Here is a 15,932-nt window from a genome sequence, read left to right as displayed (position 1 = left end):
TTGGGCCCTATCTCAGCCCAGGCCGTCGCTTTCTCCAGCTGCAGGGCCCTCACCAGGCTGTGGGCAAAAGGGAGGCTCCCCCGCAGGACCGCAGCCATTCCCAGCCTTTGCTATCCTCTGTCTGTCCCTGCCCCACCCCTCCATCGGTGGTGTAGTGTGAAAAAATGAAGTGGGTAAACTAACCTAACCTAAGCTCCCTATTCCCCCAATGAGACGTGGCCTCAGTTTACCCACTGCTACACTACTGCCCACCCTTGCCACCCCTCCCTTCTCTGCCCTCTCCCACCCGTCTGCAAGTTCCTGCCCCCTCCTGGAATCTCCTCCTTCCCTCCCCCCTTTTCTGTTTCTCAAATGGGCCAGTCATGCTGATGTGCACACACACCCCCGCTTCCACAGGTGGAACCTTCCTCGGAGGGCATCACACCATAGAGAAGAAGGGCAAAGACCAAGTGCAGTCATAGGAGGAGGAGTCCAGGAAGGGGCGGGGCAAGCGTTTCGGAAAATAATCAGGAAGCACAATCTTTTCCGACTGCTCTTAATCACCGTGAAATATCTTTAAAGTATCGTATTAATTCCAAACATTTGATTGACCTCCAGGAAATCTTGTTCAGTTTAATCCAATGGTGTGTGTCGTCGTCCCCCCCCCAGCGCTCATATGGCACGTTCCACCTTGTTGACTCTCTTTGTGGGGCTTGCTTGGGTGGGGTCCTCGTGCTGCGCTGGGAGCGTACGCAAGTTGCGTTTCAAGTTTGACGGGCGCGGCCGGGAAGCCAATCAGCTGCCGAAGGGCCGAGGTGGGGAGCCAATTGGGCCGCGGACCGGCGGCCGGGGAGGCGGGGCGAGTTCCAGTCCGGGCAGGGAGGGGGAGTTGTGGAATGGCGGACGGGTGGTAGGGGCTGCCCGCCCCGGTGGTGGTGAGTGGAGGGAGCCGGCGGAGAAAGCGAGGCCGCCTAGCGGGGTGAGTGAGCGGGCGCCGGCAGCGGCGACCATCTCCCACGCTGGCCCTTTTGCCCGAGGGCAGCAGCCAGGCCCCTGCCAGATACGGAGCCCCGCGCGTGGGGCGGGTCCTGCTTCCTGCCACATAGTGAGCCCGGGTGCCGCTGCCCCGCCGGAGCCTCCCCAGGGCCTTTCCCCCGGCCTGGCCTGGGGTGCGGGCTCGGCCTGCCCGCGGGGAGCGGGGGAGCCTGGCTGCCACCCCCCACCCCGCCGTGGGGTGACACTTCCACAGAGTCTCCCCAATAGCGGCTGCCAAATTCATGGGTACCTGCCCTGGCCCTGTGGGGGGCGCCCCTGTGCTGGGGGGCGGGGGTGTGTATGGGGGGTGCCCAGCTACCAAGCTTTTAAGGGGCTTTGCTGTCTTTCCCTCTAACCGGAGGCGGGCAGAGAGCGGAAGACCCCCTGAAGCCCATTAAGGTCCCTGCTGTGTAGATCTGACTTGCTTGGGACGTGCTTAGGTAATGGGGTGCTGGGTTTTATAGGGCACCTTAAAGTAGATAGAAGGCCTGGGAGCGGATTTGGGGTTTTGTTTTTATGGCTTGGGTGGAAGATTATTTTTTTTTCTTTGCAGGCTTGTGCTATGCTTGGCTGCTGGGTTTTCAAAGAGCCCCCTTAAAGGTGCGCGCAAAACCTGTGAATGTGCCCGCTTGCTTGTGTGAAAAGTTTGCCTGTTTGTGCAGCTGGCTGCTTTTGTTGGTGCAAGTTTTTTGTGAGTGGAATTGTGGAGCATTGGTATGAAACGGTTATCTGCCTGACTGCTGCCTTCGCACCCCAGAGGTGGCTGCATTTTGGTGGTGGAAGAATTGATTCTTCTCCCCTCTTTCCCTATCTCACATATATGTGTGGGTGTGTGAATGTGTACAAATATACTCCCAATTAGTGGTGTACTGTGTGATATACATGTACTGCTTGAAACAGATTGGGGTGTGACCGTGGGTTTGCTGCAATGCATGGTGGAAAATATCTTTTTCAATTCTGATTCCTCAGGGCCTCTACAAGAGGAGACTTAGGAGGATGCTGCTGAATATGGTGGGGTAGTTGGATCAACTGACCTAGCTGTAACATCCACACAGTTTAGTTCCTGGGGATATTCTTTAGGTTGTTCTGAATTAGTACGTAGTTCTGCACTAAAGCTGCTGCTTCAGGATATGAACAGTCATTTACCTTTTGGAGCGCGTCAGTTACAACAATTCCTCTTACTAGTCACAGTTTGGCCTAAAGGCCCTGTCTACAATAGGGAAATTTTTCTAAAAGTTTTCATGGGTGCCAACACTGATTCAGTTCCCCTCTGTGTTAGCAACACTGGAAGTCCTAGCGCAGATGGGGCAATCGGCATTCTTAACATCATGTTGTATAACTCTTAAGAGCAGGTCTGATCAATGTGGTGTTAAAAATGTTGGCAGCCTGTTTTCTTTAAGGCATCCAACACTGCAAACATGAGTGGAGCAGAACTGGTACTGTCAATGATGGGAAGCTCTTAAAAACATTCCTAGTGTAGATGGGGCTATAGTTTTTAAAGCCCCTGGTGATCCTTTCATTTGTAAAGCACCCAGAAGAGTGGGCAGTCCTGTGAGAAGGAAAAGTTGAAAGTGGGGAAAAATATGGGAGACCAGCAGAAAATGAGGATGGCCCATTGCAGTAGAACTGAGACAAGCTGTGTTGCTTTATGGGGAACAGAGTGCACCCCTACACAAACTGATTGTCAAATGAGGAAGGAAAATAGCCATGACTTTCTTGCACCAGTTCTACATGGCTGCAGAGCTGGTTGCTATTAGAAGCCACTGGAATGAAAATGTCCATTGTTGTGACTTACTGTTCAGTAGAATTTCTGTATCCATTTCTTTTATTTTGACTCTTGTGTGGGTTTTTGTCTTATATTTTGGTTAAACTTTATATCAGGCCTCTTGTAAAAATGTATTGCTAAAATCTTTTACAGACTTACATAATATTTACAAATTTTAAAAACAGACAATAATAGCATGACTTTGAAAATCCATTCACTGACTCATGAGTAAGTTCAAAGCTGTATCTAGCTGGTGAAGGTAGGCCAGACAGAGCTGCAGAATTGATGCTTTTATATTTTTAACTTAAAAAAAAAAAAAAGAAAACCCTGGTTTGGGGAAGCTCCTCCCAAGCTTCACAAGAAGTCCACCCAGTTCAAATCCTCCATGCAAATCATCACTTGTAATGCCACTCCCCTAGGTGGGTCGCAGTGATTGACCTCTGGATCTTAAAACATGAGCCCCTACTACTTGGGCTAAAAGACCCTCTAAGCCAAAGCTGTAGCAGGATCATCAGCCTCAATATGTAGCCCAGCCAACGCTCGATGGGGACAGAGTGTCACACTGAATGGGTGAGAGTTCCCAGAAGATGACATTCAGTTCATCCTTGGAAGGTTAATGTTTTTACTGTCCACTTCCTGAGTTTGCAAACAGATGGTTCTAGTACTTCTGCTGATAGCCAGACTCTTTCCAAGCAGTTGCAGAGTAAAATTAACAAGACCGTGGTTGGTTTCACTATTTTTCTTTAGAACCCTGTGAGTAGCAGTGAAACCGACAACTCAGCTGCTGTTTGGGAAAGCTGTGTTGTCCATTTACCAGGCTGGTGGACCTCCACCAGCCTTTCATTCTGGTTTTGCCTAGTAGATTTCTGGTGAACTTTTCAAGCCCTGATTTACAGAAGTGTGTACAATACAACCCATAATAATGGAAAGAGATGAGAGAATAAAAATTGAAGACAGCTGGAGTAAGGTAGGCTATAGGCCAGAGGTGGGCAAACCTTTTGGCCCGAGGGCCACATCTTGGTTTGGAAATTGTATGGAGGGCCATGAATGCTCACAAAATTGGGGGTTGGGGGGTGGGAGGGGGTTGAGGGCTCCAGCTGACGATGCAGGCACTGGGGTGGGGCCAGAAATAAAGAGTTCAGAGTGCAGGAGGGGGCTTTGGGCTGTGGCATGGGTGGGGGTATGGGGTGCAGGCTTCGGATGGCACTTACCTCAAGCAGCTCCCAGAAGCAGCAGCATGTCCGCCCCCCCCCCCAGCTCCTATGTGGGGGCACGGCCAGGCAGCTCTGCAACACTGCCCTGTCCGCAGGCGCCGCACCTGCACCTCCCATTGGCCGCGGTTCCTGGCCAATGGGAGCTGCGGCGCTTGGGGCGGGGGCAGCGTGCGGAGCCCCCTGGCTGCCCCTACATGTAGGAGCTGGAGGGGGGACATGCCGCTGCTTCCGGGAGCTGTGCAGAGTCACAGCATGCACTGAGTGGGGCAAGCTCTGAACCCTGCCGGGAGCTCAAGGGCCAGATTAAAATGTCTGAAGGGTCAGATGTGGCCCCTGGGCCGTAGTTTTCCCACTTCTGCTATAGACAGTAGAACTGATACAAAATGCGCTACTTTATCTGGGATGCTACATTTAAAAATAAAACAAGCTAGTGACTGGTGAGTTGTATTATGGGATAGCTACCCACAGTGCACTGCTGTCTACATTGATGCAAGCTCTGCTAGTGAGGACGCACTCCACCATCACAAGGAGTGTGGTGTGGACGTGCACAACCAACTTAATTACTACGGAGGCTGTGTGTTGGCTTTACACTACAAACTTAAGTCAATTTAAGTTTGTACTGTAGACATGCCCTTAGTAAGGAAAGAGACATGGAACTGTTGAGAAATACAGAGCTGTCACTATTGGAGATTGTAGGAATTAGTAACTAATAACATTCTATTAAGCAGAATTTTGTACCAACTTTACTAGGAATTGTATTGCATACCAAATATAGATGAATTTTTAAGCTTACAGTTCAGAACACTTCTTGTGATCACTGATTCATTTGTTGACAAATATTTTAAAAAACCTTATGTATAAATACCAAACCATGTTTCTGGCATATTTTATATGTGACTGATTCTTCAGGGCTTGGTTTAGATGGAATTCATTCAAAGCTTAGGTAAATGTGTGGTGTGGTGTGGGTGAGTAGGTTAAGTCTTCTGAAGTTTGCACTGTTTAAATCCAGTTGTGTTGGTTAGTCCAGCTCTGCTGACCCTTCACCCAAATCCCAGGGAGAAAAACAGGGGAAATCGATTGGGGTTAGTCCTGCCACAAAAGTTAGGTAAGGTTTGATTGACAGCCTCTTGTATAGTAGGCAGATTTACAACATAAAAGGCTTGACTTTAATCATTCTAGTACCCTTTTCAGATAGGCCTTTTGGACTCAGTTTAGTATCTTATTCTTTCAAACTAAGGTTTCCGTTGTGTTTTTAATTAGACGTAACACAGATACTGAGGACTGGGCAAAATACAGTGGAACACTCAGTAAGGAACAGTCCTGCACAGACCAGAAAGTGAATGGACTAGAAAGATCTTAGACGTGTTTTCCTGTCTCTTGTTTGCATGGTTCAGGTTAAAGTTTTTACACTTTCTAGTGTCTCTGTATGTTAGAGATATTAGACTTCTGCAAAGTCTATTTTGCTAAAAGTGAAGGTATTTTCTTGAGGACTAAAACTGGCCAAAGATATGCTTTGGCCAAAGAATCAGCATTTATTTTTTGACTTGTGTAGTGCCTGTAAGAATGCTCTAGCTGTGCAAAACACAGTAGAAAAACTGTAAGTAAAATCTGTAGCTTGTCCCTCAAGTAACAAGTCTGACTGGGGGTTGGGGGGGAGGAATGGTGGCGGGAGAATAGCATGGCACACCAAAGGCCTGATATTGTTGTCCTTTGCACATAACATCTATAAGTCTTTGGCCCCTTCATTGCCTTAAGTCTTTAGTTATATGGACAAAATGCAACTGTTCTCCAGTATAGTAGGTGCTTAGGGCATCGTGCTTACTACTGTACTTTGAGCAATACCCTTGTTTTTAATAGTGCTTGGTACTGTGAGCAATACCATGCCTAATAATAAATATATGCAGGATCAGTGCCTTAGACACCACACATGCACATTATAAGTGCCTAGATAGGTGAAAACTGAATAGTAAAAGTTCTGTGTAGGAACTGTTGATGGTTCATAATCAAATGAGTGCTCAGAACAGAACTACCCTGGTGAAGTTCACTTCCTCTCACTGCAACTCTGCATGATAAAGAAAAGAAATTGCATACTGTATTTTATCTTTTTTTTGGGAGTGGCTATATCGAGTATCCTACATATCATAGCATATAGGGGAGGCGCATAAGGGCTTTGTTTAGATGTTTACAGGGTAGTGGCCTCACTCAGACTTAGATAAGATTTTTATTTCTCTGGGAGCTTTCTGGTTTTTTTTACTGCCGGGGGTGGGGGGTGGGGTGGGAGAAGAGGAGTGGAGAGTGAAAGAGCACACTCTTCCCTTTTTCCTCCTCCCAGAAAAGCTGAAATATGAGCTTGGGTTGTGTTTTGTTCAGGCGCACAGTCCATAGGCTGCACATAGTGTTTATCACACTCAAATGCAAAACTCACATTTGTAGTAATAAAGCTAAAAAACAGTCCCAAGGTCCCCCCTCTAATTCTTGAAATTGTAGTGAAGCTTTCTGGTATAATAGTACCATTGGTTGAGGCATGGGAGAACAGACTTTCCCCGTGCATGTCCTAACTGAGGAATTTGCTGGGGTGGGGTGGGGTGGGGGGGTTCTAAAAGAGACTCTGGAGTCTTTGCTAATTTTAGGGCAGGTAGCAGAAACTGGTGTTTGCAGATATGCAAGATGAACCTAATAACAACACCTAGGTCTTTGTATATAGTGCTTCTCATCAGTAGATCTCAAAGTGCTTTACAAAGGAGATCATTATCATCATTGTCTTTTTTACAAATGGAGAAACTGAGGCACAGGGCTGTGGAGTGACTTTCCCAGGTTCACCCAGCATGTCAATGCAAAATCCAGGAATAGACTTCAGGTCTCCTGAGCCCAGTCCAGTATTCTCTGCACTAGGCCACACTTCCCGCACATAGACTCCCCCTAGTCTGGAAGGTAGTTCTAACTTGGCTTTGACATCTCCAGGTGACCTGGACCTTCCGTTCCTGATCGATAGCATCTCACCCATTTTCAGAGGAGGCCTGGTGCATGCCCATACAGGAAGAGGATGCTTTAGGGTTGGGTGCAGAGAGTCCTGGAGGACAGAGAGAGCAGACAACAGACATTGACTCTCAGAATTTTTTGCTCTTCTTGACAATTTTTCTTGTGCTAGTTGGTCTGTTATCCCTGCTTTCTGATTGGCTGTGCCTGAGCATATTCAATGGCATCACAGATCCAAGTGATTAGTTAATTCTCGACTTGGGTGGCCTGGGTGGTTCTGTGCTACACCCTCCATCTCCACCTGTATTGCTGCTTCTGCAAATAAGGTGGGGTGTCACCGATGCCATTCCTCTCAGGAATTCTGTGCAGTCCTTCCTGCTGTTCTGTGCAGTCTTATTTTTAACCCAAAATCCTTGAACCTGTGTTCGGGATTAGTAGTGACTTACACAGCATTGTAAAGCTCTTGGAGATAAACAGATATAAGGTGCTTATAAATGATTGTTTCATTATTGAAGGCCTCCATTGTTCTGCCCCTTCTGTGTGTGAGATCTGCCCTGAGGCCACCTACAAGACTGTTGTTCTGAGATCATGTGTGACCTGTTATTTTGAAGGTTATCCACCATCGCTCTTTGAGATAGCACACAATAGAGAATGGGATGGAACATGTATAAGGGTGTTTCTTGCTAAAATGAATCAATTCTTAAAGTTGCTGTAAGAATATAAATGAGCTCTAGTTTATCTGGTTTACATTGGAAAACATTTACCTATAGTTGCTCTTTTCCTTGTATTTTGTGCTGTTTGATATAGATAGGTACTTTTCTTCTTAAAAAGGGCTGCTTTAGTGTGGGAAAACCTGTTGTTTCCCTGCTGGATTGCAGTGTATCTGTTTGAACAATTCCTTCATGAAATGAAGACCTTAATTTGTACAGGAGAAAAGGGGCTTGTGGTGGAAATGTCCTTATTTCAGGACAGATGGTTAGGGCATAGGCCTGGAACAACATTCTGTGTGCAGCTCAGCCACTAACATTCCATATGATTTAGACAAGTCACTTAACTGTTCTGTGCCCCAGTTTCCCCTTCTGTAGAGCTGGATTATTGGTTCTTACCTTCCTTTTGTAAAGAAAGATGAGAGAGATTGTTATGGGAACGATGAGCTGTGCCTTTTTGTGATGGCTCGAAAAGGCTTCATTGGTGAAGGTGACTTAGGTGAGCATGCTCTGACAGAAGCTAGACAGAAGACATGTGCTGGAGGGAGAACAGTATGCCCTGCCCCCTTCCTATCCTACTAAGATACTGTGTAGTGGAAAAACACAATAGTATTCTGGTCCTGGCTCCTCCATGACTGGTCTGTTTAGAATTTCTAATAGGGATAATGGTTTGGTTTGTGACAGCCAGTGAGTTGATGTAACTTTTTTTCACAGCAGGTTTGCATTAATTGTTCATATGCTGTGTAGCTTTGCTAAGCATTTGTTGGCCTATTATATTACCAGAATGGGACAGAGTATGTTTCATTTCTCATGTTTCCTCTTTCAGTGCCTTCCTTTTTTCTTCTTTTTTTAGAGTCTTGCTTCAAGTCTCTGTGTAGCTAAGTTGTTTTCTTTTGCTTGGAGGAATGAGTGATGCTTTGCTTTCAACCAGCTCTTCGTTGGGAGGCTTTAAGTGGCATTCAGAGGAGGCCATCAGACACAAATGTCTGATGAAATGGTATAGCTGCAATTCATGCATGGAGTGCAAAAAATAGGACTTAATTGGTAGGGAGGGGAAATGGCAACCCGGGTTGAATGAATGGGTGAAAGTTTCATGACTGCCCCAAGACTAGCAAATAGTGTTGTGAGTTGCTGGCACTGCCAGAGCAGAAGTGAGAGTCCCTTTTGCATACACCCTGCTTTTGTGCACAGTAAGTGAAAATCCACATTCTTATGCCTTTGGTCTTACAGCTGCAAATAGAAGAGAGAAATACACCCCCGCCCCCCAAATCCTGTCCTTTCAATACCAGCAGCGTCTGGTCTGAGCCTCTGCTGGAGGAAGACACTGTAACTATAAATACAGCTTTATCTTCTGTCTTGGACATCATAAAATAACTGACCACTTCCCCTTTAGAGGCTAAATGATAAAACACATAATCAACCAATTTGTACAAAGTTGTATTTTGGTCTCTATTGAGAATTCAGACTTGTGTCAAGGACGTCGCTTCTAGGGTCTGGCTTTACACGAGAGGTTTTCATAAAGCAGCTTTAGATGCTGGAACATGTGGTGAGCATCTTGTACCTAAAGACTTGGATCAATAACAACCTTAATACAGTCTATTCTCTATTCCTCGTGAAAATATCAGTTCTGTGAAATCATGGTTTCAAACACTTTACGCCTTGAGAGTCCGAACTGTTTTTTTAATGGTGCAGAACTCAGGGCAGAGGGCTGCACTTTATTTAAATATCTTAAGTGTCTGAATTGACAGTTTCAGCACATGCAAAAATTAAATTACAGTTAAAACAAAACAAAACAAAATTGCCCCATTGCTTGCAGATGATTCCACAGTCATCTGCCACTGAATCCTAATCAACACTTGCCTATCTTCCCAAACCAAGAAAGCCTGGTTAAAACAATTGGGGTCTTGCTAGCATGCTCTAAAGTCCATTAAATCTGGTCTCTGGAAGACCAAGGGAGACAGTGAATTTCAGAATCAAGGTCTCTTCGTTGAGAATACCCTGTGAGCAGTTTAACCAGGGGACTGCTCTCTCTCCTACCTCAGGCCTTGCCTTCACTACAGAAAAAGGTGTGCTCTTAACTCAAGGGAAGCCAAGGCAGTTTGTAGTTGGTGAGGTTGAGTTAGAGACTACTCAACCAGACTTGCAAAATCATGTGAAAACTACAAACTACTTTGTCTTGGATTTTGGCTTGAGTGAACTTTTTTATGTAGGCCTCAGTCTGGCTGCTGCTGAATCATACAAGGTCTGAAGGCACTGTTGTTGTCCGGTGGAGAAGGGTTTAAATCCTGGTTCCTTCTAGCATTCTCTTCTGGCTGCTAAAGAGATTAGGCTCTTTACAAAAAGAGTAAAGGAACCTTTACCCTGGTATCCTGCCTAGCATCCCATCACTGCTTTTCACAAAAAACAGTTCTGATGTCCAGGCTTGAGAGTGAGATTACGGAGCACATAATGGTTGCTGCACTGTCACTAGGCTTGGGAAGATTAGATTTTTACTGGTGAATGTCAGTAAATATCAGTTTCACCATACACCACATGCAAACCCATGAAGAAATGTTTCCATGGATGATCATCAAAATTTACAGATAGGCAAAGTAAGAAAAATGCTGCTTGACAACTTATTAGAGGCTGATTTAAGGATATTTACTTGACATGTGATGTAAACAATTTGTTACAGTTGTAAAACTTTTAAATTCCAGTATCCACTGTCGTTAAATAACTGTCTAACCCCCAGTTTCCTGCAACTGTAAAAATGTAAATGGATACATTTAAAAATGCTTAAAAATAAACATAGGTATTTGTCAAAATTACAAAAAAAAAAATAAAAATTGAATTCTGCCAAACCTATTACTAATTTATTGCTTTCTAAATCTCTTTGGGTTTCTGAATAGAAAAGTCTCCTTATAATTGTGATCTAATCTAAATGTGCCCAGTGTATATGAGAGGCAAAGTGGGGGAGGTAATATCTTTTATTGGACCAACTTCCGTTGGTGAGAGAGACAAGCTTTTGATCTTAAGGAGCTCTTGTACAGTGCATTTCATTATTTTAAACTAGCTGTCACGGTGGGGTGAGTATGGGGTGACTAACTCCACTTCTCCCTCATTCTGAAGATACTGTTCTAATATATAAATCAGTGAGGTTGATAACTACTTAGCCCTCCTGTAGATGAAGAAAGAACAAAACAAAGCTTGACCAGGTATTAAGGATTGAGCATCCGAAAAGTGCGAACACCAAGGTTGGGGAAGAATGGCCTGGCATGGTGCAATGAGTAGGAATGAGAATAAACAAAGGACAGAGTGGGCTGGGTGCTGGCACAAAACCTAAGCTAGAACTCCCTTCTGGGGGGAGATTTTCACTTGGAGAATAGTCTCCCAAGGGAGGTGATGGAACCCCTCATAGAATATCAGGGTTGGAAGGGACCTCAGGAGGTCATCTAGTCCAACCCCCTGCTCAAAGCAGGACCGATCCCCGACTAAATCATCCCAGCCAGGGCTTTGTCAAGCCTGACCTTAAAAATATCCCTGTTATTTACTGGCCTGGTTCAAGTTGTAAACTCATCCAGTTGGAGCCCCCTACCCTGTATGTACTGTTAGCCTGGAGAAAGATTCAGTGGGACGACTTGCAGTAGTAAACATAAGCACGTGCATGTTTGCAGGATGGGGGCCCTACTGCAGAGTAGTGAAATGCTGGTTTTTGAATGGCTCCCTTTGCAGTTCTTTTCCATCTCTGACTTTTGACTTCTCTGAGGCAGTAAAACATGTTTTGTTGCCTCAAACGCCATATCCTGTTACTTTTGTAATTGCAAGGGATCTACATCTTATTTTGACTCTGTGGAGAAATCATTATCTCTTTCCTCTAAAATCGCTTATGACTGAAATCCCCACAGATATTCATAAAATAACATTTAAGACATCAGCTCCCTCAAATTTTCTAATGTCAAAGGTTAACTTAAAATAATAATGCTGGAGAGATTAAGATATTAAATCATTTCAGGCAAGAATACCCGTACATATTGTAATTACTTTCTTTTCTTACAATTAAAGTAATTGGATTATATTTAATGAGCTATTTACATTTAATAATTAAGAAAAGACTTATCTTTCTAGTATTCCCCAAGTGTGGCGGAAGGGTGGAGGCACTCTGCTGTGATATAGTTATCTAGGCATGAGTTGAAACTGAAAGAGCAGCTGAGCTGTTCAGAAAAGGGTTAGAGCTGCTTCTTTGTTTCACTAATAAAATATAGTTTAGGAACCCTGCTAGAAAGAGTAATGTATGTTTAAGGACGGGTGGGAAGGTTTACCTGGGCTCAGTTGTAAATGAGGTGTAACAGTTCGCAGAAAAAGAGGCTCAAAACGTGCTTCGACTTCAGTCATTTCAAAAACTGCTTACACCAGTTACAATGTTCTGCTGTGTGATGAAAATATACCAATGTGAGATTTGAGGCTTCGTAAGGGCCCAGTGAATGTTTTATTATGGTAACAAACACACGCCCCCTCTGGTGGCTAGCGGAGGGTAGCATGCAGGAGGGGAAGAAAACCTGCTATTCCTATTAGCACTGACTCAATTTTGGAATGAGGTAGTGAGTGGTGCCTGCCTCAGCAGACGCGCACCATTTGCAGAAATTGGCTTGTCGCTTTGCGGAGGCATTCGTGTAGCAATGCTGTGAGACTTGGATGCATTTTTTGGGTAATATATGACACAGCTAGGAATGCAATAGTTATTCAGAAAGCCAATTGAAAATGTGTTGACTGGAAAACATGTATTTTAGGTCAATTTAGTGATGTTAGAAAGTGCTAGATTAAGAGCCCCGGAGACATCTTACATTTTATCCATAACTCTGGTTCTTCATGGAAAATGACAGAGCAAGCTTCCTCCACGCTGCCCTCATGCCCAAGTAATGCATCTCAATCCCGATCTGGAGAGACCTGCTCTTGGGCTCAAAGAGTAATTGTCTCCCTGGCCCAGACCAGTCATTGGTCTGTCTCCTGAGATTGCCAAGGATGCTGAATGAAGTGGTGATTGTGCTGTGGACTCTCATCTACTGGGAAAGGGTTGAGACATACTCATTTAATAGCTTTCAGATGCTAATGATATAAGATCCAGATCTGGGCCAAATGGGAATCAAAGACCTAAAGATAAAGATTGTATCTTGTTACCAGTCCCCTGATCCATCCTTTTCCCATGTGTAATTGTAATATCTGAGAATCCAAGATGATACTTCTGGATTATCTGAATAATCTAAATTTTACCTGCATATTTGAAGCTAGCAGCTCTATGCAGCAGAGTCACTAGTAACCGTGGGTCCTTGCCAAAATTAGTCAACCTTTTAAAAAAAAAAAAAAAAAAAAAAGTCAAGAGCTCAAGTGAATGTTTCACTACTTCTAATCCACCTATTTCCCCTGCAGCTGCAACAGCAAAGAGCTTCCAGTACTTAAGTAGCTGATCTCTTTTTTTGGTGTACCCCTGCATGCCAAGAGCTGAAACTTTCTGCTGTTGAGCTTTATTTTCTGCAGATAATTAGTGTCAGTAGTTCTGTATTCTGAGACTTACACATTTGTGACAATTGTTTTAATTGTTTTATATTGACTTTCTTTTGTCACTACTATTCTAAAATTTTATTTAAATGTCTGAGTTCTGTGTGTATGCTTAGTCAAGGATGAATAAAGTCTCATACAGATGACCATTTTTGTTTAAAACTTGTTTTTCAGTTAAATGAATGAAAGCAGAGTTCTTCTCTAAAAAGTGGCTGTGTAGAAAGGCCAGCTTTTCATTCAACAGATTTTTCTGTTTGTATTGGGTCATATCGGCTTGCTTTAGTGACGCACAGTTCAATTCTTCTGCAGTTTCCACAGTATGCATCCGATGAAGTGAGCTGTAGCTCACGAAAGCTTATGCTCAAATAAATTGGTTAGTCTCTAAGGTGCCACAAGTACTCCTTTTCTTTTTGTGAATACAGACTAACACGGCTGTTACTCTGAAACCTGAGTTCAATTCCTATTAACCATGTAGTGCCAACCCAGCTATGGGAGAGTGAGCTGGATTCTTTTCTGGCTTGCTCATCATCAATCAGAACTGATAACTAAGTCCCAAATGAAGACCCAAATTCTGACTTACACCTGTGCAATCCCCTTGAAAGCAATGAGTGGTGGTGTGGTGATGCATGCCAGAAAAAAGAACAGCTTGGCTTTCAGATTCCATGGTGGGTTTGCAGGGCTGGCAGCTCCTTCAGCTCTGCCTCTCTTTCATAGTGCCACAGGATCCCTCTTATCAACATCTGGATTTGGTGATTTGAGGTGGGCCCCCTGTGTTTACTGATGGTAAGCTACAGGGTAGTTACCTGATTGGGCAAACCTTCAAATGAGTGTGGATCTAGCTTCAGGGAAGTTTTTTGTGTGATGGCAGGCAAAGGGTTGGACTGGACTGACCTTTCAGGACCTAATGAGCTGTAAGAGATGTTGGGGAATGTTTTCTCCTATGCATGTTGGTTTTACCTTCACAAATCCTCTGACTTGTGGGGAGAATAGACCCCTGTGAAAGAAAGCAGTCCGGAGCTGCCTTCCACTGCTGACTCTTGTTCAGCTGCTGGCAGGCTTGGAAGCTAATGACAGATGAGCATCTGACATGTTTTTGGGACTGAATACTTGTTACAGCTGGCGGAGTGGAATAGTCTGTGGCATCACATGGCAGTTTGCTCTATAATTTCACTCCCCATTGCTCAGAAGCAGTACTGATTGCTAGGTAGGTCTCCTCTCTTAGGGTAGCGTGTAACAGCAGCATCTCTGATTATTGCATCCCATTTCTCTGTGGCCACATTGTGCACTTGGATATTGCCGTGAGTTCTCAGCAGAACCTTCTGTTGACCTTTTTCTGTTTTTTCCCCGTTCTCCCTGTGTGTCTGGCTGCTTTGTCCTCTTCCCCTGGCCCCCCCCCCCCGCCCTTTTGAGATTATGCAAAAGCCAGTCTCTCTGGCCATTACAGCTTGATGGGGGAGCAGTTACTGCTGAGAGAAGCTTGAAATTTAAAGTAGAGTTGTCATAGACACTAGAGTAAATGGTCAGTCTGCATTGGCAGGCCACTAAGTCCCATTTCATACTGATGGGAATTTCATATCTGATTATCTCTTTCCCCTCTCATTCACAAACCTGCTGGTGTGTCTAATACTCCCAAAGGTTGCTCTCTGAGGAGCTTAGCTGGAGGCCAGTTCCTCTTTGCTATGCTCTTTGTGTTTGGGAGGATTATTTGTAGCAATCAGTGCTGCAGAAACTTTAATTTGATTGCTGGGGAAGGGTTATCAGTGACCTAAACACACTTGAAAATGCGCTGTGTCCACCTCAGGTGCTGTGTTGCACCAGGCATTGTGGCAGATATTACTTCTGGTGCTAAAATTTTCTCTCAGATTGTTTCTAATATAAGAAGTCCCTTCTTGCACTAATGGTGGGGAATTATATTGGCAACTCCCTTTAATGCAATGCTAGTCATTCAAATATCAGTGAGAAAATAGCTCCCAAAATCTTGTAAGCAAAGTTTGTGAAGTATGTGACCTTTGTTTTTAGACTCTCTTCTTTCTCCTCACCATCATGATGACCATGGTGTCTGAGCCCTTTACAAGAAAAGAAAACAAATAATTGGTTGTCAGCTGTGGTGGTGGTCTTCCCCACCCCAAGTCCACAGTAGGGAAGCTTTTGGTCTTGATTTCAGTGATTTCTTCTCATTGACAGAATTCATATAGGAAAGCAGATGGTTAATCCTGGGATGTCACTGTGTTGCTTTTTAATACTTGATGAAGACTATCTCCCTAATTATTCATGGCAATTGTTCTGTCTCGTGGGGTTTGCTGTTCCAGCCATGTTTTTCAGAATGCTGAATATGGGTGCAGTTCTGTCCAAAGGGCTCGTAGACTGGCAAGAACTGTTTCAGATAAACCAATTCTGCTTGAATTCAGTCCAGAACTCTGTGATTCCTGTAGGATCCACTGTGGCAGAGCCCAGTTTGCAGGATTTGAGTACCCATAGTCAACTAATCCAATATACTTGTAATATCCAGCTGACCAGAAGCCTTAGTAGTAGTTCACTGTAAGTTAAGCTTTCTGTTCCATGTGGTGGATAAGCAGATACCAGCATTAGGAGTTGCATTTCTCCATTTACAGTCTTCTGTCCTATTAATTAGTTAATTTACCTTATCTTTTTGTAGTATCCTCGATGCAAGTTTTGGGTTGAATAATTTTGTGCTAAAGAGAGAAACAGATTCAAGAAGAAGTC

At 44.4% G+C, this 15,932-nt stretch overlaps 1 protein-coding gene across 2 annotated transcripts in view; it reads left to right on the top strand.

The window, feature by feature from the left end:
• The first annotated feature begins 829 nt into the window (after window positions 1-829).
• WASF2 (WASP family member 2) overlaps window positions 830-15,932 on the top strand; it is a 38,359-nt gene continuing 23,256 nt past the window's right edge. The window contains exon 1 of one of the 2 annotated variants that reach the window (XM_074934636.1): window positions 830-958. The gene's annotated coding sequence lies outside the window, so the exon portion shown is untranslated. Of the gene's footprint in view, window positions 959-1,599; window positions 1,615-15,932 lie in introns of those variants that run through there. The other variant, XM_074934637.1, reaches the window with a different exon arrangement.

Source organism: Natator depressus, chromosome 19 (genome assembly GCF_965152275.1).
Source record: "Natator depressus isolate rNatDep1 chromosome 19, rNatDep2.hap1, whole genome shotgun sequence".
NCBI lineage: Eukaryota > Metazoa > Chordata > Testudines > Cheloniidae > Natator > Natator depressus.
This window is presented reverse-complemented; position numbering and strand designations above follow the sequence as displayed.